General features: G+C 51.1%; 1 protein-coding gene across 2 annotated transcripts in view; it reads right to left on the minus strand.

Moving 5' to 3' along the window:
* The window catches only part of NTN1 (netrin 1), a 202,816-nt gene that overhangs the window by 33,670 nt on the left and 146,077 nt on the right, over positions 1–23,069 (minus strand). The gene's annotated exons all lie outside the window — the stretch shown is intronic.

A 23,069-nucleotide genomic window follows, 5' to 3' on the forward strand; every position in this document is an offset into this window, starting at 1 on the left:
TTCTAATGAGCCCCACCACTGCTGAGAGCCAGGGCTGCTGGGCCTGAGTCTGCAGGGTATCGCTTCGGGGGCGTCCCAGTGTCAACCGGGCAGGATGTTGTGGGGGGGGCCCGAGGGCCTGCTTCCCCTGGGGGTGGCCTGTGTCGGCCCAGCAGAGGCAGACCTCCAACACTGGCCCCACCAGGCCCTCTCCCCGCCAGCTCTTCAGTTGAAAGTGAAAGTGAAAGTCACTCAGTTGTGTCCAACTCTGCGACTCCATGGACTGCATAGTCCATGGAATTCTCCAGGCCAGAATACTGGAGTGGGTAGCCGTTCCCTTCTCCAGGGGATCTTCCCAACCCAGGGATCGAACCCAGGTCTCTTGCGTTGCAGGCGAATTCTTCACCAGCTGAGCCACCAGGGAAGACCAAGAATACTGGAGTGGGTAGCCGATTCCTTCTCTAGGGATCTTCCCGACCCAGGAATCGAACTGGGGTCTCCTGCACTGCAGGCAAATTCTTTACCAGATAAGGTGATACAGTTCCTTTGCCTGATCTGTGTGCACAAATCAGCTGTTGGCATGATGGCCAGCCCACCATGGAGTCTCACTACATCACTCCAGCACCCCCTGCACAACCACTCAACACGCTGGCTCACTAGATTCTCACAACCCTTCTTTGAGCTGTGGACGTTATTCCCATTCTACAGATTAGGTATCGGAGACCACCTGCCAGTGCATCCCAGACAGCTAGCAAGTCAAGGCTGGGCCTTGAACTTGGGTCTGAGGTGGAAGGTCACTGTACCCACTGGAATTGGGCTGGGTGTGTGTCCTGGCGAGGGGACTCAAAAGGTGAAGGGGAAACACACACATGGCTGCTCCAGAAGTGGGTGCCAGCCCCTTATACTCTAAAGGGGAAAACCCAGGCCAGGGTGGAGTAAGGAGCGATTTGTGAGGGAGCACAGGACAACAGGCCAGGCCTCCTGGGCCCCCTGCCCCCCAAACCATCACTTAGATCTGTAGGAATATTCAGAGAGCACCCCAGAGTCAGCCTTTGGTCCCGTAGGAGATGACTGCCTCCTTCAGGGTCCTAATTAAAGTTGAAAGAGCTCTATCCTGTTGCCCTGGGAGCCATGGGCCTGGCAGCTCCCTGCTGCCATTAGGGCACCCTATTAGGAACCAGTCTCAGGAAATGAGAAAAACAGCCCCTCTTCCTGCTCCCTAGGATGCGAGTCCTTGGACCACCCCCTGTCCATCAGCATGCCCTGCCCGGGGGCACCAGAGTCCACAGTGCCAGCTCCTCCTGCCACCTGGATGGCTACTGGAGTCAGGACCTCTCAGAAGGTGGGGTGTGGAGCATCCTGAGAGAGAGGCCGGGAGCCCACGGGGATGTTGAGACACAGGGTGACAGTGACCCAAACCCACAGTCAGTGCCACTGGCACCCCTCCCCCACGCCGTGACACCGTACCTCACCGCTGCCAAGAGCCACTCGCGGCCACGACTCTGCCAACTTGGGCAGTGATGCTCACGGCAAAGCCACTGCTGGGGCTGAACCCAGGCCATGCACAAGTAGCTTGCGTTTCTAGCAAGCTGGCTGGAATCCCCGCCTGCTCCTTCCACTTGGGAAAGAACTGAACTGCCAGCAGTGCTGATGACGTCACTGCATGGATGGCCTTGAACCCACTCATCGCTTTTTCATTATTATTATTTTTTTGGCCCATGTCATCAGTACCTGCATGCCGGTTAATCACCTGCCATGCCTCCTCTATAGGGGGGAGTCTTAGCACCCCCTCGACCGCCACCTCCCATCATGGCCCTGGAGGCAGCCCCTGACAGCACACCAGCTCCTCTGAGCCTCTGGGCAGTCCCTCAAGAGAGGGACCACGATTCTCAATCTACACCCAGGACAGTTGAGTTCAGCAAGGAGCCACAGTGCTGATTCCAAGTGCGCCCTGCACTGCAGGCAGGAGGGCAGGTGGCCCCTGGGACGACCTGGCCCTGCACCTCAAGCTTCCCCTCCTCCCTTCCCTCCCTCCTGGCAGCATCTACAGCTCTTCTCTTCAAAGCCAAGTATCCACCTGGGGGCCAGAGATTGTCCTCGAAGTGTATAGCATCCATCACTGCCTGATTAGATCCAGCTCTGGGCCCCGTGAGACCAATCACAGCCACCCTGGTGAACATTAAAACTCTGTCCCCCAATAACCACAGCCACCCACAGGGCACTAACCAGGCACGAGGCACTGCTCTCAGCCCTGCCTGTGCTTCTAACGGCCTGGTTCCCTACCTGGCTACACAGTGGAATAGCCCAGAAGCTTTAGGAAAACACTGGTGCTTGGGTTCCCCCCAAGACATTCTGATTTCACTGGCTTAAAGGATAGCCTGTGTGTCCAGATTTTTAAAGTTCCCCAGGTAAGACCAATGGGCAGCCAGGGTTAGAACCACAGTCTGAACTGTCTGCAGCTGTGGGAGGTGGGCCAGGGTCTCTGCACCCAAGATTTGTAAGGAGGACCCAGGTTGGCAGAGGAAAAGCTCAGAGGAGTGGCTGTTGACTCAAACTAGAGTCAGAGGACAACATCAAGCAGCTTTCCCCTTATAGGAAATGGTGCCAGCCTCAACATGTGCAGATTTATAGCTGTATCTGGTTTGTTGTTGTTTACTTTTTGTGGGTCTTATGTCTTTCCTTTCTGTCAGCCAGAAATTCTCATCAGGTCACTGTGCTTGTCGTTGTCAAACGTGCCCTTGTTACTGTTGTTTAGTTGCTAAGTCGTGTCTCATCCTTTTGTGACCCCATGGACTGTAGCCTGCCAGGCTCCTCTGTCCATGGGATTTTCCAGGCAAGAATACTGGCTTGGGTTGACATCTCCTTCTCCATGGGATCTTTCCAACCTAGGGATCGAACCCACGTCTCCTGCATTGGCAGGTGAGTTCTTTGCCACTGAGCCACTAGGGAAGCCCCACATATGTCCCCTACTCCCTACCGACTTGCTGATTCTGATTTGGTTGTGAGCTAGGAAAACAGAAAGACTAGGCTTGTTAGAACTGTATGCAAAGCATGGGTCAATAGGCCTGGAATGTGAGAAGGAACTGCTGTCCTCTGGGTACGGTGAATAACCTTCAGAGCACTGACATCGTAGCAGCTCTCTGGCTGCGTGCAGACTCTCTGGGTGTGTGCCAGAGAACTGAGGTCACTCGACAAGAGGTCCTCAGATAAGGGAAGTGTTCCTGCATTTTCTTCTTTTATCAAATACACACAAAGCTACAGAGACTGCCTCAAGATGGACCAGACGTAGCTTTGAAATGCATCTTTGACTCCTTCAAAATGGCATCTACTTGGCAGTTACCCACGTTTCCTCTCCTTGTTTTGTTCCAAAATAGCTATAAAGACAATGAAAAAAATGAAAATTCACACTAATGCCAAGAACTAAACTGACAGATGACCCAACACTGGAATCTGGGAGCAATCTCTATTAATTAAAGACAGATGGTAGTAGAACAAGGAAAACCTGTCCAGGTTTTACCTCAAGACACAGCTCTTTGTCTGATGAACAGAAAAATCCTGGAAAATGGGGATGATGACAAGGAGACACCAACCAGAAAACAAATGGCAGGAAGTGGATGGGGGGACCATGGAGGTGCCCTGTCCAGAGAGAGCTTAAGGAAGAGGAGGGACAGACAGGAAGGACAGTGTTTGCAGTGGGGACGTGAACTCGTGTTTTTATCTAAATCACTGATGCAGGGAATGAGAAAGTCTGGCAGTGGAGACAGAAGATCACCACCTCCACAGAGCAGAAGCAAACTGAGAGAAAAGGCCGGTAGGGACTAGGAAATGGAGGAGGAGCTGGAGGCATTCCCCTGCCATCCAGCCTGGGGCTGGAATGGGAATCCAGCTGTCACGCCAGACCAGGGATCTGCAAAATTTTTTTGCAAAGTGCCAAACAGTAAATATTTTTGGCTTTGTGGGCCATACGGTCTCTGTCACAACTATGCGAACCGTCGCCATAGCTCAAAAACAACCATAGGCGACGTGTAATTGAATGGGTGTGTCAGGTTTAAGATACTCTGAAAACACAGCCTCTATGAAGTAGAAAGAAAAGAAGATACGAGGGAAGGCGAGGTCAAGCTGAAAAGGCCACATGATGATACAAAAAGGGTGACACGTGAGAGAAAGAAGAGCTAGAAAAACCCAAAGCCAAAAGCCCAGGAGCCCAATGAAAATCGACTTTGGAAGCAATCAAGAAAAATAACACTGTAGGAAATGGATTCAGAAACATGGAGGGAATTGTGGAGATTCTCATACAAAGAATAAAGACATGGAAGCTGTGAAAGAGAAAATAATAGGGACAGAAGAGGGAAAGTGGACAGATGGCAGATGCCTGGGAGAAAACTGCAGCAGAAACCAAATAGAACAGAAATGAGAACCAAAGAGAGTGAACCAAAATGAGAACTCCTGAGGTTGAAGGCCAACCTACATATGAAGGAAAGGGAAAGGGAAGGGAAGTCGCTCAGTCGTGTCCGACTCTTCGCGACCCCATGGACTGCAGCCCACCAGGCTCCTCCGTCCATGGGACTTTCCAGGCAAGAGTACTGGAGTGTGTTGCCATTGCCTTGAACTTAATTTCTGGGAAAAAAAGAGACAAACACATCCACATACATCTTTGCAAAACATATGAAATACCGGATAAAGAAAAAAATATATATACAGATTTAACATCAAGAAGCAGCTCCAGATGACCATGGAACAAAGTCTATAGGTTGAGAGGAGGGAAAACTTTGAGTCCCAAGACTTTTATACCTAGCTATACTGTCCTCTATGTGTGCAGGCCATAATAAACCAAAGACATTGTCTAGTATGCAATATTCCAACCATGTATCCTTTCTGAGAGGAATATCTGGTAGTGTTTTTCAACCAACTATGAAATGGATCAAAAATAAGAATTTAAGAGGGGAAAGTCACAGAATAAACACACAGGTGATATGCACAGAAACCAGCAAATAGAGAGGGTTCCAATACGGTTCTAAAAATGAAGGCAAAGGTTAGAATAATTTTAAAATGTTTGAAAGGGAGCATCAGACAATGTATAGGTATGTATAAATAACTATAAAATCTAGTCTGCCACTTTAGATCATATTAACAAAAACTAAGAATGAGGTGGGTAATACAACTCTTTGTCTTCAGTAAGTAGAACACCAAAGATGCTATTGCATGCTTGACCCAGATAAATAAGAGCTATTAGATCAAGCAGTGCTTTTGAAAACCCCCAAAATAACCACAAAACACTAGAGAAGAGAAGAAATGGGTATAAGTAGTAAGACAGGAGAAAACACAAACTGGAAAATATAAAAGGCAACTATGATAAATTCAGATCACAGAAGAGCCACTATGTAAAAGCAAAACAATGACTGTAAACAGATTTACAGGTGTTTAAACACAACACCTCTACTGAAAAACTAATTTTGAAACATTAAATGATTGTTGAAGAGAGACTTGAACAAAATTAAAGCAATTCTTTAAAAGCTTACAACTTTTAAAGAAGTTGTAAAAGTTTGTCACTAGGTGACAAAGAAGTTCAAAGGTAATAGAAAGTTTTTGTTTTTTATTACATCTTATTTAAATATGCAAAAACTTGAGAAATACAAAAAAGAACAGACATAAATACATAACTAGTAAAAGAATGCTAAATTAATTCCAAGGAGCTGAAACTGCATAGGCCACATTTCCTGACCACAATGTAATAAATATATTAAACAAAAAAGAATGAAAATAAATGAAGTGCTTTCAATTCTAGAAGTTAGAAAATAAGGAAAATAAAACCCAAAGAGGGCATGAGGAAATAATTAGTAACAGGAGTAGAAATTAACACAGTAGGATGCTGAAAAAGCTTCAAAGTTATAAATATACCCAAGAATTGAATCTCAGTAAAGCCCCCAAACCAACAAAAACACACACACACACACACACACACACACACACACACACACAGATAAAACACTGTTATGTCTAATAATGAATAAAAGAGAAAATAGACTCATTAGGAAGTAATGAGAAAGTGGTATAACCACAACCTAAAGAAGATTTTATAAATTACAAGGCTATCGTATACAGCTTTGGGCTGAAATCTTGGCCATCTGAATGAAACGCATTCCTTGTTAGGGAAACATAAGGGACCAAAGTGAACTAAAGAAGCGATACCCAATCTGAATAGATAAAGAATCTTAAGAAATCTCTGGATCCAGATAGTTTCAGAGGTTGACTCCAAGCAAACACTTAAAGGATGTTTCACGCTCTTTGGTTAGAAAACAGAAAAAGAGGGAACGCTAATAAGATGAACCACATAAAAGTGCCTAAAAATCGATCATTCCTCAACTTTAAAAGAAAAAGGCAGTTTCGTATGGCTTGATCTTAAATAAGCACTGCCGTAAGCTTAGACACACAGAACCTGCAGACTATTGGTCGGCCTCACTGATTAATCAGGTCTGATATTTTATGCCCTGAAGGCCCCCATTCTCTCTGGACCCAGGGCCCCGCCCCCTGCTCTGCACAGGAGGAAGGGGTGAGCAGGAAGCCCCCCCCCCACCCCCCGGGGGATCCTGCGGGGCTAGAATTAAGGGTGTGCAGGGAATACTGGAAGATCTGCCAGGGCCCCTGCACCAGGGTCACCCTTCACCCCACCCTCCTCCCCAAGGAGAGGGGAGCTGCCAGGGAGGAGAGCTGGCACCGCCCATCTCCTCACCAGGACGTGCTCTGTCCCAGGGAGAGTGCAGAGACCCAGGGCCGCCATCTGTGGCTCGCAGCAGGCCCATCCTGGCTGGCTGGCATCCTGGCTCCTCCTGAGAGCAGCCAACCCTCCCTTTATTCCCCCCACCTGCTCCCCTGACCGACCGGCAGCCAAGAGCAGAGCAGGGAGCCCCTGCCGCCCCACACAGGCCCCATCCCAGTGGCTGGGCTCCTCCCTCCTCTTCCTCCACCTTGGGTAGCTCACCCTCTGCCCTGCCTCCTGTGCCCCAGGTGCCAAAAGTCCCGCTGGGCAGAGCTGCTCGCCGGATTGAGGCTCAACTCTGAGCATATGGCAGGCGGCGCCCGGCGTCCCCCTGTTGGAGCCAGGGGCGCTGCAGCTGGTACCGCCCCTGGAGCAGGGTGGGGAGCTGGCCAGGTTCTCACTCCTGGCAGCACCCTGGTTCCTCTGCTTCTGGGCTGTCGGCTCGGAAAGGTGGGTGGTGGGAGCAGAGCGAGAGACATCCAGCCACTGGGGTCTATCCCAGACAGAGGCCTGGAGGCTAGGGCAGTTTTAAATTCTGCTGGCTGGGTGCAGGGGAGGGGCTCCTGGAACCCCCCACCCCACCTCCACCCCTGACCCTGCTGGGGATAGAGCTCAAGGGGACGGGGCCACTCTGCCCACCAACAGGTGACAGAAGACAAGTGAGGCCAATCTGCCCAGAGTTTTGGCTGCCTGACCTGGATCCACAAAGCCACTTGGAAGTCTGCAGGCCAGAGAGACCGGCTGTCTTGGTGTGTCATTTTCACATGCAGAGGGTATCTGTAGGTTTCATAATGACTGTGTCAAGGCTGGAGGAGGCACTCCCCTCCAAGCCAGCCTTCACCCTCTGGGTCCTAGGCTGCTGATGGCTGACTCACTCCCCCTGGGGAGACTACCTTCTGAGTACCCCCAGCACAAGCTCTTTGATCTGGAGACAGCTGGAGTCCACAGGGAACTCCCAAGCACCCACAGGTCTCTCCTGGCCTATACTGGTCTCATATGCCCCCCCATCACCTCCCAGCCCTGCCTGTCTCCACAGCATGACATCCATTGAACTCTGGGGCAGAAAGGCCAAGGTCATCATCCCAAATGAGGCAGTCCCAAGTAATGGACTGGCATGAGGTGCCTTGTAAAGCTTTGGGGAGAAAACCAAAAGTATTTGCAACATAGAGAGCAAAGCATGGGTGTCTTTAATATATAAAGAACTCTTCTGAATCAATAAGAAAAGACAAGCACCCTCACACTCCAAGGAGAGGAACAGGCAATTCACAAAAGAGGGGAGAAAGCAGACAAGGAGATGTGAATAATGCTCATCCTCAAATAATCAAAGAAACACATCTTTAATCAACAGAAATGTAAGGCCTTTGCCTAGGGAGGTGTCAAAGCAAACACACAGACTGAGATAATGTGGCTGGGGTGCAAATCAGTACCAACTTCCCTGAGTGTAGCTGCCATAGAAAGTCAAAACCCTGGAGAGCATACACCCTTGATCGCAGCAGCCCCATTTCTAAGAAGGTATCATTGCTTCATAAACTTCAAAGTTTGGCTAAGAGACTTCCACATGGCCGGCTCTGGGAGGCGCTGGGTGTGGCTCATGGAATGGTCAGGGTGGCCTTATAGCGGGAGAGAACATGTCAGTGACATGGGTGTAACCACACTCACAAAATGAGGACAATGCCCAGCGTGCATGCCTTAGCAGAGGATGGAGTCAGGGGTCCAGGTGGAGACCACGTTGGGTGTGAAGCCACTGTGAGGAGAAGTTAAATCTAGGAGGACGAGGGAGGAGCTCTGTGAAGCAGCCAGGCCAGGAAAGGGCGGGGCAGGACTGAAGAACCAACAGAAGACGGGCCTGGAGCTGGGGGTGGGGGGTGGGCAGGCTGAGATGAGACTGCATGGTTCATGGGCATCCCTTGTCAACCATGGAAGGGGTTTGAATTCTATTCTAGAAGAATACACTGTGCACCAAAATGCAGGGAGGAGGGACTGTGGCTGGTTTATGTATACTCCTGCTTCGTCTTATCTGTATGTTTAACTTTACGATAACGAATATACTATTTTGGTATTAGAAGAAAAACACTAAACAACATTCTGAGGTGTGTCTCTTCTTCAGTGAGGATGGGGACTGAATGGGAGGAATCCCATAATGACATTACATTCCTATTCAGCAAGGTGATATTTCTATTCCTTTTTTAAAATGCTTTTTATTTATTTTTGGATGTGCTGGGTCTTCGCTGCTGGACGCAAACTTCCTCTAGTTGCAGTGAGCAGGGGCCACTCTTTAGTTGCGGCATTCAGGCTTCTCATTGCAGTAACTTCTCTTGTTTCAGAGCGTGGGCTCTGGGGCGTGCAGACTTCAGGAGTTGTGGTACATGGGCTTAGTTACCCCCCAGCATGTGTAATCTTCCCAGATCAGGGATCATACCTGTGTTCCCTGGCATTGGCAAGTGGACCCTTAACCAATGGAACACCAGGGAAGTCCTTAACTTTTTTTTTTTTTAATTTTATTTTATTTTTAAACTTTACATAATTGTATTAGTTTTGCCAAATATCAAAATGAATCCGCCACAGGTATACATGTGTTCCCCATCCTGAACCCTCCTCCCTCCCCATATCATCCCTCTGGGTCGTCCCAGTGCACCAGCCCCAAGCATCCAGTATCATGCATCGAACCTGGACTGGCAACTCGTTTAAATTAAAAAAAAAAACAAAAAACATATTTTTGGCCACACCACTTGGCATATGGGATCTTAGCTCTCTGACCAAGGACTGAATCCTTGCCCTCTGCACTTGAAGTGCTACAGGGCTTCTACTGCTGGGTGGGGGTGGGGTGGGTGAGGCTGTGTGTCCGTCCTCTCTTTCCCTCACAAGAAGTGAGTGGTGGCTGGGACAGAGGGTCAGGGAAAGTTCCCTGAGAAGGTAACGCGGCACTGAGACCCAGACAGTGCAAGGGAGGCCAGGACAAGGCCTGGGGAAGACGGTTTTCAGCAGGAAGGACAGTTTGTGCAAAGGCCCTGAGGTAGGATCGACCCTGGCAGAGTCCAGATCTGAATGAAAGCCAGGAAGTTTCACATAGAGTGAGCGAGGGGAGGAGCAGAGAAGAAAAGTCACACCGGCTGGACGGGCAGGGCAGGGCTGGATAAGGTTTAGATTCTGCATAAATATAATGCAAAGCCATCAGAGGGTTCCAGCCTTCCTCTTGGGCCCTCAAGCACAGCAGGCCACCCTCTATGCTCTCAGCACTCAGGATGTGGTCTAGAATTATCTGTCTGCCTCCTCACCCAGCAGGGAACTGGAACCTTGTTTCCCAGCACCTGGTGTGGGGAGGTCACCACTGAACTCCCGTGGAACTCACTGGAACGTAAACTCTGGGTACCCCCAAGCCCGTGTTCACAAACAGTGCAAAACAAGGTGAACGCACTGTAAAGCAACTTCCCTTCAATTAAAAAAAAATTTTTTTTTAAAGCTGAATGCAGTTGTCCCTGTGAGATACCAAGACTGCTCAAACTTCCAAATCAGGCTCCCCAAACAAAAGACTAGCATCCTTCTCGTTTATTCTGGTGACACCCATGAGAAAGCCTGGGCATTCAGGCATCTTTTAAATCTGCTAAGCTCTTCGACAACAAAGAGGGCATGATTTGGGCTGGCGAGGGCTTGAGTGACTCCAGAAATTGTGGGGGGGAGGGAGTCCTGATGCCTCTGCCAGGAGGCGCAGCTGATACCGGAAGCAGCACCCTGAGCTCTGGATGTGAGGGCTTTGCCCGTTCTCTTTGGGAGGTAGAGTGTCTGTAGGACAGGATGCCTCTGCCTGGGACCCCAGGATACAACCTGGTGCACCAACCAATAGGCAGGGCCTGTCTGAGAGAGAGAGAGAGAGAGAGAGAGAGAGAGAGAGAGAGAGTGTGTGTGTGTGTGTGTGTGTGTGCGCGCGCGCGCGCGCACTCAGTGGTGTCCAACTCATTACGATCCCACAGACTGCAACCCACCAGGCTCCTGTGCCAGGCAAGAATACTGGAGTGGGTTGCCGTTTCCTCCTCCAGGGGATCTTCCTAACCCAGGGACTGAACCCACAGCTCCAGAGACTCCTGCGCTGGCAGGCAGGTTCTTTACCACTGAACCACCTGGGAAGCCCTATCTCAAAATACAGATGGGAAAACAGATGGGGATCAAGGCCATGGGATGGAGCAGCAGTCAGCAGGTAGGCTATAGAGGAACTCCAAACACTGACTTCTCGACTCTTAAGCTGTGTGTCCTTGGGCTTGTGACTGCACATCTCTGAACCTCAGAGTCCTCATTTATTTTATTTTTTATTATCCAGACTTATTTTTTGTTGTTGTTGGAGTATAGTTGATTTACAATGCTGTGTTAGTTTCAGGCATATAGCAAAGTGAATCAGCTATACATATACCACTCTTTTTTGGATTCTTTCCCCATATACCTTATTTATTAAATAGGGTAAAAGCATGTAATCCTTTGAGGTGCTAACAAGATGAAGCCTAACAAACTCTTAAAAATGTTACCTGTTATTATTTTTGCTATAATTCAGGAGCCATGACAAGAAAACCAATCTTGTATTCTTGGCACACCCTATTAAAAAAAAAATTTCTTTTTTTTAATTTCTCACTCTATGTATCACATGTACTGACTGATGTTTGGCTGCCCCCAAAAGCAAACCCATCTTGAGACAATCTGGTCTCCCACCCCCAGGACTTGTCACAGTGCGGTCTCATACTTTTTCAACATGGTTTGTTTATTGTCTGCCTCCCTCCCTGAAGGCAGGGGCCACTGCCCCATCCACTGCTCTCCCTAGGGCCTGGGATACTTACAAGCTCTCAATAAATATTTGTTGAATAAGCGGGGGACTCAGCCGCCCCCACCATGTGGCAAAGTGACCCTCGGCCCCAGCAATCCCCACACGGCCCCAGTCCAAGGGTGAAGACCCCAGGCCTGCCGGGGAAGAAGCTGCCCCGAGGACAGAGTCTGTGTAAACAGCAGGAGAGCAAATCCTGAAGCAGGATTCTGAAGGGCGGAAAAAGACAATTCTGGAAAATGCTGTGAAACACAAAAAGCCGCAGCTTGGCGAGAGCAACTCCTCTCCTGGGCAGGACAGCGGGAGACGGCAAGCCTTCCCTCTCCAGGGACTTTGGAAGGGCTTCAGTGTTTTGTTTGGACTTTAATAACAGAGATTCAAAACCTGCTGCCTTATGATGAAAATATATTTGCAGATTGAACATCCCAGGCCTGGGATTAGAAGGGCAACCCTGGTAGGAGGGGCCAGGGAGGGTCAGAGCTGGGTGGGGCTTTCCTCATGGGAAGGTGCAGCCCCCTACCAGGCCGCTGCCTTGGAAGCCTGTCTTGCCTGGAGCACTGGGACCCCCAAAGGCACAGGCAGGAAGCGCTGATGGAACAGACAGGCTGGGCTGGGCCTTCAGGAGGGGAGACCAGCACGCCAGGTTTTTTCCCCTTCTGCAGCCCAGCCTGTTGAAAAGGGTCAACCTACCCCAGTCCCATCCCTGCTGGGCAGGGTGGCCTGCAGTCTGGTTTGGGCAGGCTGGACGAGGTCAGGGGGCTGCATCAGCCTCATGAGGCGGGGAGCAGCCCCTCTTCCCCACTTGGAACAAGAGGGTGCCAGGAGTCCCCAGCACGCTCTTTCTTCTTGCTGAACAAGATGGATTGGAAAACAAATTGGCTCAAATAAAGCATGTAATTAGATTAAAGCCTCTTGCCCAGAGCCTGGGGGACTGCAAAAGCCCTCCCGACTGGAGGCGGGAGACCTCGGCAAGCTCAACCAGTGCCTGGGCATCGAGAATTTTCTCTCAGCCCTCAGCTGCCCATCCCCAGTCCTTCCCAGCTGGGGCGAACTACACCGAGGGGCTTCATTCTATCCCAGAGGTGGTCCCCAGTCCTGCGCTGCCACCAGCCCCACAGGCCTGGGGTCCCCTCTCTCCTGCCTGCAGACCCCACCTCAGCCTCAGAGGGCAGCTGTGTCCGATACTCGAGCCCCACGGGAGCTCAGCTGAACAGCTGAGTGGGTGCTATAGCTGGACAGTACCCGCCAGAGCGCTTTCCAGCCATGACCCCATTTGAGCTGTACAATGACCGGTAAGAAGCCAGGCAGGCGGTATTAGGACCACCATTTCCACTACACACAAGAACACAGGCCCATAGTGTTCTGTATCCCAGGTCACGTCCACTGGGGACACTTTCCCTGTCACCAACTGCCCCTCACTCCAGGTCAGGGCCACCCAGAGGGGTCTTTGTCCGCAAAGCCTTGGGCAACCTGATGACTGAGCACTGACCCTTAACCTCCCCTACCTCTGATGCAGGGGACGCCCCTCCTCAAGGGACCACGCTCTCGGCTTCCTGTCCTCGGGCAGAATCCCTCTGCCCACACCCCCCACCCTCAGACATCCCATCACAGCCCTTCCCATAGAGCCAGCATCCATCACCATGCCCAGTCCTTCCTCCCACCAGCCATGCCCTTAGGAAACACAACCTGGGGCTGTGATCACAGGTTGCCAGAGGAAGGCAGGAGCAGGCAGACCAAGTCAAGAAGCTGCTGCACCCAAAGAGTAGATTGCTTTTCCAGCAACTGCTTCTGATGTAGTTCCCCATCAAAATAGTAGATGAGCTTCTGGCCCTTAGAAGCGAATGAAAGCCTTGGCAGAGAAAGCAGGTAGGACACTCTGGAGTCCTAGTTTGAACAGGCTTGATGAGGAGCAACTTATCTCTAGAATAAACATGACGGCTGCCCAAGAAGACAGTGATTGCTTTTCCTGCTTCCACGCTTGCTCCCATCAGACAGCATGCATGCTTAATTTCCATGTCCAAGCTCATGGCAGACATTACTAATCAACCTCAGAACCCAGAGGCCCAGAACTCAATCAGGTGCTCTTGCTGCTCAGTGAGAAAGCTGTCCCACTCCTACCAGGTGGCGTTAGTGGTAAAGAACCTGCCTGCCAATGCAAGAGAAGCAGGTTTGACCCCTGAGTTTGGAAGATCCCCTAGAGAAGGAAATGGCAACCCTCTCCAGTATTCTGGCCTGGAGAATATCATGGATAGAGAAGCCTGGTGGGCTAGAGTCCATGGGGTAGCAGAGTCAGACACGACTGAGCAACTGAGTACTCCTGCCATTCCTGGTTTATTCTGCCACTTGTCACCAACTGATAGACTGGAGACAGGCCACGGAATCCACCTTACGGGAGCTGAAAGTGGGATCTTAAAAGGAAGTTCACCCTTGCACCTCCTGGTTCAATCCTACCGTCTCAATTGGCCTCACCTCTGACCCTAGGGTTGTGCAGGATGTTCATCACCTGAGCCTCACCTATTCTGTAACTGCCCCCCGCCCCACATCCTCAGTTCCACCTTCTGGAAGAGCCTGGCACAAGCCTACCTATCACCTGTTTAACCAACAGATCAGCCCTCAAGACTTTGGGGAAAGCACCCTGCTCTCCCAAGCTTCTCGGTTTCTTCAAACTCCGAGAACATGGCTTCCTGAACCCTCATCATGCTGGTCTTTCTTAACCTCTCTGTCCCTCAGCTGTCTGATGTGAGAACTGAAGAGGCTAATCCTGTCTCTATCTACATTGGGTGTGGAAACGCTTCCAGACTATGAAACCCTACCTGCCTGGAGGCCACCTGTCCGTTTCTCTCAGTTCTTTGGGATACAGGTGAGAACACAGAAGGAAGAGTTTGGAAGCAGCCAGATTACAAATTATAGCCAAATTACAAATTACTAGGGGATGACAGAGGATGAGACGGTTAGATGGCATCACCAACTTGATGGACATGAGTTTGAGCAAGCTCCAGGAGTTGGAGATGGACAGAGAAGCCTGACATGCTGCAGTCCACAGGGTCGCAAAGAGTCGGACACAACTGAGCAACTGAACTGAAATTACTACCACAAAGGAAATCCCTCTAGATCTTCATTCAGAACTTAACCATCCTTAATTCACAAACACTGATAATAAATGTCATTATCAGACGAGATGGTTGGATGGCATCACCAATTCAATGGACATGAGTTTAAGCAAACTCCTGGAGATGGTGAAGGACGGGGAAGCCTGGTGTGCTGCACTCCATGCAGTTGGGTCGCAAAGAGTTGGATGCAACTGAGCGACTGAACAACAATCGCCATTCCCAGAACACAGGACCCTGGGATCTACCTATTTAAAGGGTAGGGAGAACTTTCTGAAGATTCACCCACTGGCAGGAGGAAGGACTGGCTAGCAGAGAGCAAGAAAGAGACAGAAAACTGTGAAACTATGAACAGCAGATGTAAAATACCTAAGGGCCATTTTGAATAGAGGCCAACACTCCTAAATGGCTGAAAAAGCTTCTTTACAGTATAATCCCTTTTTTGCAATGGTTGTATCATCCTGAGACATTAAATCATGTTCAATGTGCATTGCTGAATATGGCAGGCAAGCTGGCAATATACTTGGGAAAGATTTCCATGCAAAATGCTTTTTAAAAAAAGTTACATGGCATTTCAACGAATTATGGCATCTGAAAACCGTATTTATGGGGGTCGCTCATTCCACAAAAATGCAAGAACCATGACAGATACTGAAACCCTCCCTTGTCAAGACCAGACTCTGCTACCCTCTCAAGTGGAGAATGAAGAGACCACGTTTGCTTTGGGGAAGGAAAGGATTCTGGTTATACTTCGGGTCACCAGCACAGACCCCGTGCCTCCCATGGAAGGTGCTAGAATCTTCACATTCCAGGCAGAGGCATGGCTGTCCTCCACAAGAGCCACTGCAGAGCCTAGAGGGTGATGGTCACCAACAGGCCAGTGGACTTCACCCCTGCCCTGCCCTTTCCACCTGGACACATCCAGGTTTAATAAGAGAGCTAAAGTCATCTTCTATAGTAGGCTTCTGTTTCTTACCCATCTCTTCTGCCCCAGGAGTCCCCCAGACATGGAATTCCCAGTCAAGAGCTCCACATCTGTGTCCCTGTTGTCCAGGGCACCTTCTGAGCCTCTGCTGCCCAACTTCCCACCCACAGACCAGAGGGTACTGGAACCAGAGGATGGTGTATCTCAGAGGTCCAAGCATTGCTGTGGACCCCACAGACCCCCCAGAGCTGTCCTGACCCACTGCTGGGAAGTTCACACTGGGAGAAGCATCCAGTGCGATTCTGGTAGCCAACAGACTAACCAGCTTTCACCCACAGGTGAGGCCAGATGTGTAGAAGGTACCCCTTAGTTCTGTTCTTACACCCCCAAGCACCAGCTCCCATTAGAAGCCAGGAAATACCTATCTGGGTCCTGGGACAAGCTAACTGAGACCCTCCTGACCTCATATGCCTCCACCCTCTGAAGTCAGGCTTCACGAAAGCCCTGAGGTCCCAACCACCCTCTTCCCTCCCCTCCCTACAACACACGCACTGAAGCCCTGAGCCACAGAACAGGTTCCAACATCTTTTGTCAAAGATCCAACACCTGCATGAGGTGGGCACTGTGAAGCCTGGCAGAGAGCTCAGGTAAGAGATTTCTACTTGCTTGAAGATGCGCTTGCCTGTTGGATGAGGGAAGTCTGATTGCGGCAGACGGCGGCAGGGTCCCCACCTCTAGGAGGGAAAGACATGGAAGCCAAATCCACATCAGAGCCAGAGGAATACAGCCCCCACAACCTGGTCTTTTTCCAAGATGCAAATTCTGCCACATGAGACAGACTTTCCAGAAGTTTTGCCTGAAGACTCCAAACTTCTCGCTCTGCCATGGGTTCTCCTTATCTGCCAACAGTGCCATGGGGAAACAGCAGCCCAACCGAGGGGTGACGAGCCACCTGGGACTTGAGGCTTTGAATGAGTGCAGAACAGAGCCAGCAGGCTCTCAACAGAGCCTGACACTGGGAGGCCCAGAGACAGCCATGGGGGTATCTGCCGACATGTAAATCCTTGGTTCTGCTCTAACATTCTGACTTAGAGTCATCTATCTGTGCATCTTTCTCACATAAACCACAGTCCCCTGAATTCGAGACTCCATGTTCCATCATCTCTGGAACCCCAGCCCCTAATACAGGCCCTCAATAAATGTGCTTCTGATGAATGAATGAAAAGAAAATGAATCGACGGACAAGTGCACAAATCCTTGGCTTGGCATTCCCAAGGAGTGCTGAGAGTTGGTGGTGGGACACTCAAAACCACTCCCAAGCCTGGCTGGACAAGAAATCCCCATTTTTCAGGCTATCGCCCAGATGAGGCCAAGGGAAGGATTTATAGAGCGCGGGATCAGTATTTCATAAACCCTTCCGAACTGCAGAAAAGGCTGCACCTGCCTCCGTCCGTCTGCGGCCGCTAATCCCCTGTAACAGCTCCGCGCCCTCCTTTCTGTCTGCCGCGCAGAGGGCAGGGCCAGCCTGTGTATTGGCCTTTAACAAGCTGAAGCCATCGGGGCCCTGCATTCACTGCTGTCTGCTCCCACAGGGCCAGCCCCACAGGGTCTCCTTGTCGGCTCTGCGAGTGAACAGGGGATTTTGTGTTCAGCCGGGGAAACAAAGCTGTCCCAACGGGGATCCAGTTGGCCGTGGACATGCTTCTCCAGTGAGAGCCAGCGATGGACACAGCCTGGAGCTGCCGTCCATAGGCGCTGAAGGGCGATTCAGCGGCGCAGGGGAGGGAGGCGAAGCCAGGCTCCCTGGGAAGGTCAGGAAAGAGAGCAAAGCTGGTGGCCCTGCAGTATTCACCCCACTGGTTGGCTGGCTGGCTATTGAGCCCAGCTAGTTAGGCCAGTGCCAATGCGGTCACACCTCTGCTGAGTTCCCTGGGTGGGCTACACCCCAATCTGGGCAGCTGGGCAGGCTGGATGTCCACCCCTTGGCCCAGACTGGGCTAACCTGCTTCCTACACAGAGAAAAGGCCCTCAAAGCTCACCATCGCTTTCTCATGCCAGTAACCCTGAAGACAGGTGGCCACAGACGCCCCAAAGTCAGCAGAATGAACAAAAAAGTCTACAGGGAAGACTGTATATAGTTTCCAAACACCTTTTTAGTTGCCTCCTGGGCTTAGAGACTACATTACCCAGCATCCCTTGCAGTTAGGTGTGGTCCTGTGACTGAGGCCAGCTCTGGGACTCGGATGGAAGTGATGCAGATGTTTTTGGGCCTGGCCTGGAAAGTGATCCCATAGTACTCTCTTTTCCAAATCAACGACCCTGAGGCTTCAGGGGATGGCAGAGCACATGACAGAAGGAGCCTGGACCTCGGATTCACTGCTTAGAAGGGAGCCGCCAGCCAGGGACACCTGTGATGGACTGTTGGGGACACTTGTTACAGCACAGAGCCCACTCTGACCAACACACCGTTGGTGGGAAGTAAACAGAATCCTGAATCAGAATGGTAGCAGCAGTGTGTGTGTGGCAGAGGGGAGAGATTTGAGGGAGATTGCAAGACTGTACTGAGTGACTGGTCAGGGGTCAAGAGGGAGGGTACAGGCCCCAGAGAATAACCACCAGGCCTTTCCACAGTAGAGCTGTTGGAGAGTTAACGAAACAGAAATCCACTGATGAGACCCCTTTTCCTGGGCCAGTGCACCACCTCCAGCTGCTGCAGGAGCTGGTGGCCACAAGCTCACACTTGCCCTTTCTCTGAAGGTTTGCCCTTGGCTGATGGAAACTGCTCTGCTTGGAAATATCCATATACCCCATCCCAGGAAGACGTCTACAGCCAACAGCCAGCATTGTGGGCAGGTGTAACAAACCAGTCAATCCTAAAGGAAATCAACCCTGAATATTCATTGCAAGGACTGAAGCTGAAGCTCCAATACTTTGGCCACCTGATGCAAAGAGCTGACTCATTGGAAAAGGCACTGATGCTGGGAAAGATTGAAGGCAAAAGGAGAAGGGGGCGGCAGAGGATAAGATGGTTAGACAGCATCGCCAACTCAATGGACATGAATTTGAGCAAACTCTGGGAGATGGTGAAGGACAGAGAAGCCTGGCATGCTGCAGTCCATGGGGCTGCAAAGAGTCAGACATGACTTAGTGACTGAACAGCATAACTACCCAGCCCTTCTGCTTGTATGCAGGACAACTTCTTTGGGTTCTTTGGGGTGACTCACTGTCCAGAGCACCCATGGAGACAGGCTGAGGCCAGTCTTCTCCTGAACCCGCACGTTTTCCTAGCTTCTTCCTCCACCCTGTCCCGCTCCCCTCACTCTGTTACTGGTTTCTCCTGAGAACATCACCTCAATAAATCGCCAACACAAGAACCCCTGTCGTGGGGCCCCTGACAGCCCGAAAGAGCAGCTGGCGCTGTGCCTTATCCCCGTCCACAGCAGTACATTCACCACCAAAGAGGAGGAAGGACAGGAATGAAGTGCAGAGCCAGGACAATCCTGGATTATCAGCCCTAAAAGGATGGCCACTTTCTCAGCGCTCTCTCCGTCTGGTGAAGATGTCCTCGCCTGCAGGGAGGTTTCAGATGCTAAACTATGACTTCTCAACCCTGGGACTGAAGGAGGTGACCTCATGGGACAGAAGGAAGGCTTGGCCAGGAAGCTAGGGCCGTGTCCCCCCTGCTGGGGGAGGGGGATAAGATGGCAGTGAGTGAAAATCTAACCCGTCCTGGCTTGAAGGAAATTTTAAAGCAGCTTCCACTAAATCTGCTGCCCCAAACCCTTAAGAATTTCTCACCTCTCTTCAGCAAGAGGAATGTTCCAAGTCCCCATGCTGATCTCTCTCCACAGTTTGAAAGGGTGCTGGCTTGAGACAGTACGGTACATGGGGAGATGGGAGACCTGGGTCCGCATCTGGGTTCTGCCATCAATCCACTGTGTAACCTCAGCCGTCACTGTCCTCTGGGGCTCAGTTTTCCCACTTGTCAAATGGGGAAGCCAGATTGGATGCACTAAGTCCAGATTTCATACTGCTATCAGGGGGCAAAATTCCAGTCTTGGGAGGTTCCTGGGGGGAAATGCTGAGAAATGTGTAACCACCAGTTCCCTGAGAAGAAAAAGCCTTGATTCACAGCTTGTGCCAATTTCCAAGGTGTAAATATTCCCACCACAGCCAATTTCAAACTGCCAGCACCGTGCCCTGAATGCAGAGTTGGAAGAGATGCCAGCAGTCGGCTCTCATGAGCAGGTGTGTGCCAGCTCTGGTACACCACCAATTCTCAGACATGTCTTTGTACAAAATAAATTTGTTTCAGACCCTGATTCATTTCTAACCTCTGCAAACAGAATAGCTCTCTCCTTTCCTTGATCCTACAACACACTTTACTCTTGAGCAGAGCCCACAAAACAATGCAAGTCACACAGGCCACCACCTCCCCTGGGAAGCAGCTGACCTCTCCTTTGGAAGGAATTGGAAGAGGGCAGGGTCCCCGGAGTCTCCTCAGATTCAGGTCCATGGCTCTAACTGAACTAAAGCTCTGAAGGCCCCTGATCTGTGTGGGTACATCTTGGGGTAGAGTGGGACTGGTTTCATAAGCCCTGTCCATAGGTTTAGAAACAGTGGGACAAGCAGCAGAGAGTCCTGCTTGACAGGAAGTGGCGGGGTGGGGGTGGGGGGTAGTGGGGACAGTCCCTCATGCATATCAGATGGTAGGGGCAGCTGGTAGCCTCTCCCACCTCAAGACCATACTGGTCCTTCCAGTACTGAAGCTCTACGTCCACAGCCAGGGAGGATGCTCGATAATGGGCAGACAATGCCCCCTGTCCATTCTCCTCTTCACCTTCCTTCCCCTAGGTCTGGGCACACTTCCTGGTCCAAATCCCCCAGGATCCCCTCAGTGCAATCTTGAAAGAGCCTCCAAGGCAACCACTTGTGACCAAAAGGCCCCAGAATCACTGTCTGCCAACCAGCCAGGACGCGGAAATACTGAGTGGGAGGGGGCTGAACAGATCATCAGCGCAACAGCTTCATTTCAATGGCAAGACAGATCCCAGAGCTATCAAGTGGGCTGCAGGACATGTTCATTGAGTCACTGGTGTGGGGGAACGTCACGGAATACTCAAAACCTCTGTTTTAAAGTAAATGGTGGCATTTTAGAATGCTGTCATCACTGCTTGCCATGGGCTGAACTGTGTCCAACCCTCATTCCCGTGTTGAAGCCCAAACCCCCAAAGTGATGGTATTTGGAGGTGGGGCCTTTGGAGAGTAATTAGGGTTTGATGAGGTCATGAGGGTGAGGCCCATGAGGGTGGAATTAGGGCCCTTAGAAGAAGAGACATCAGAGAGCTCTCTCCCCACCAGGTGAGCACACAGCAAGCAGTCGGCAGTCTGTAAGCCAGGAAGAGGCTCTTTGCAAAACTGGACCATGTCGGCACCCTGAACATGAACTTCCGGCCTCTGGAACTTTGAGAAAATTAAACTTCTGTTGTTTAAGACACCCAGTCTATGGTGTTTTGTTAGGGCAGCCCAACTGAACTAATACACTACTATTATTACTATTGCTTTAGGTCTGGAGTAGCTTTTTTCTTCTTGACTGTGCAGGCTTTTCTCTAGTTGCAGTGAATGGGGGCTACTCCTCATGGGGTTGCACAGGCTTTGCAGACTTCAGTAGTTGTGGCATAGGGACTTATTTGCCCTGTGGCATCTGGAATATTCCTGGACCAGGGATCAAACCCCTGTCCCCTGCATTGGCAGACAGATTCTTAACCACTGGACCACCAGCAAAGTCCAAGTCTGGAGTAGATTTAAACCTGGCAGGGTATTTAAGAAATCAGAGGGATCACTTCTGGGGTTGGTGGGGTGGGGGGCTTTACTAACTTCAGTAGCAAGAGAGGTTTCACAGGGGACAAACACAAGAGCAAGCAGAGAGGGGACTGACTGTGATGCCTGACACCAGCGCCCAGTCCCCGGCCGCTACAAGAATCCCAAGGGAGGTTCCAGGCATAGCTCTGGGCAGGGGCCGCCCCTCGGGGTGGGGGTGGGGGTGTCTCAGCCTCCGCCCCACCTCAGCCAGCTCTGCAGCCTGCAAGCCCCCAATCCCCCAGCCTCAGCAACAAGGACCCTGTGACATCCGCGTGACACAGGGGCGGGCCCCAGGGATTCCAAGCCTCTCTCTCACTGACACCTGTCACTTGTCCCATCCCCACCAGCCACCCCCCCTTGAGTCCCCAGTGGGAAGAGCCCCCAGAAGGGCTGAATATTCCGCCCCCACGTGCTCCTCTGGCCTCTGGGGGCTCATCCCTTTATCTTCCTCCAAGGCTGGTGGCAGCTCCACCTGCAAAGGCCTGGCCAAAGAGGAACAATGAGGGTCCTGAAACCCCCCAGGCCAAGGGGCTTCCTTTGTGCTCCCCAGGGTGATTGAGGCCCCCGGTGGTGGGACTGGGCGGCGCGCTCTCCCGGCCCTGCTCACCCCAGCCTGACCTCTGCCCTCGGCCCTTTGTGCAGGCCCTAAAAAGGGGGGAAAGGGAGGGGGAGGAGATGGAGGGAAAGCGAAGGAATAAGGAAGGTGGCAGAGAAGACAGGCAGAGACAAAGGCAGAGAAAAGTCTCAGAGACAGACTGACAGAGAGAGAAAGTCTGTCCAGCAGGCTGCCCAGGTCTGCTGGCCAAAAGGACAGAAGCAGTCAGTTGAGCTGTGTGAATCGCCACTTCTGTGGGCCACAAATGCTCAAAGAAAATGGCAATTCCATTGGTCCAACCTAACACATACAGATCGGTCTGGTCTCCAGCCAGGGCAAGAGGAGTGGGCGGGTGCTGCTTGAGAGAAAGGGGCCTTGGGAACCACTGAGTCCCCTGGCTCAGCCTCTGGTTCCTTTCCCAGAGTGTTTTAGGGAACACTACTGATGTCCGGAAATCTGGGCTTAACCAGACCCCGGCAGTTCTTAACCAGAAGCTGTTTTGCCACCAGAGGATATTGGATGGTCACAACCATTTAGAGATGCTGAACCAAACGGGAAATGCAGGGGACAGCCCCACACCCGAGAATTCTCCAGCCCCCCTTGGCGCCTGAAGCCACTGCTGAATGGCTTTTAGCTCCAGCACCCTCAGCTCTCATCACAGAGGATAGTGACAAGGATTTATGATGGTGGCTGGCTCCCTTGTCCCTTTGGCTGTGGAGGTGCCCATTCCTCAGGGACACTCTCCTGAAGGAAGCTCAGAGCTCTCACCCCACCCCTGTCCCCAAAGCCCAGGACCTATGGCCAGATGTGGCCATGCCCCTTAAGATCATGAAGTTAACAATGATGACAGGTAACACGCAGGTAGCACTTTTCATTTGACACAGCACTTCACACACATTCTACCCTCAAAAACAGAACGCTAATGCACTTCTAAATATAATGCTTCGTGTAGCACATGATTGCATTATGTTGTAATCATTAAACCACTGAGTAGACCAGCTGCAAAAGACATTTGGGGGAGAACCAAGAAAGCTGGACGG

The sequence above is a fragment of the Bubalus bubalis genome, chromosome 3 (assembly GCF_019923935.1).
Source record: "Bubalus bubalis isolate 160015118507 breed Murrah chromosome 3, NDDB_SH_1, whole genome shotgun sequence".
Classification (NCBI taxonomy): Eukaryota; Metazoa; Chordata; class Mammalia; order Artiodactyla; family Bovidae; genus Bubalus; species Bubalus bubalis.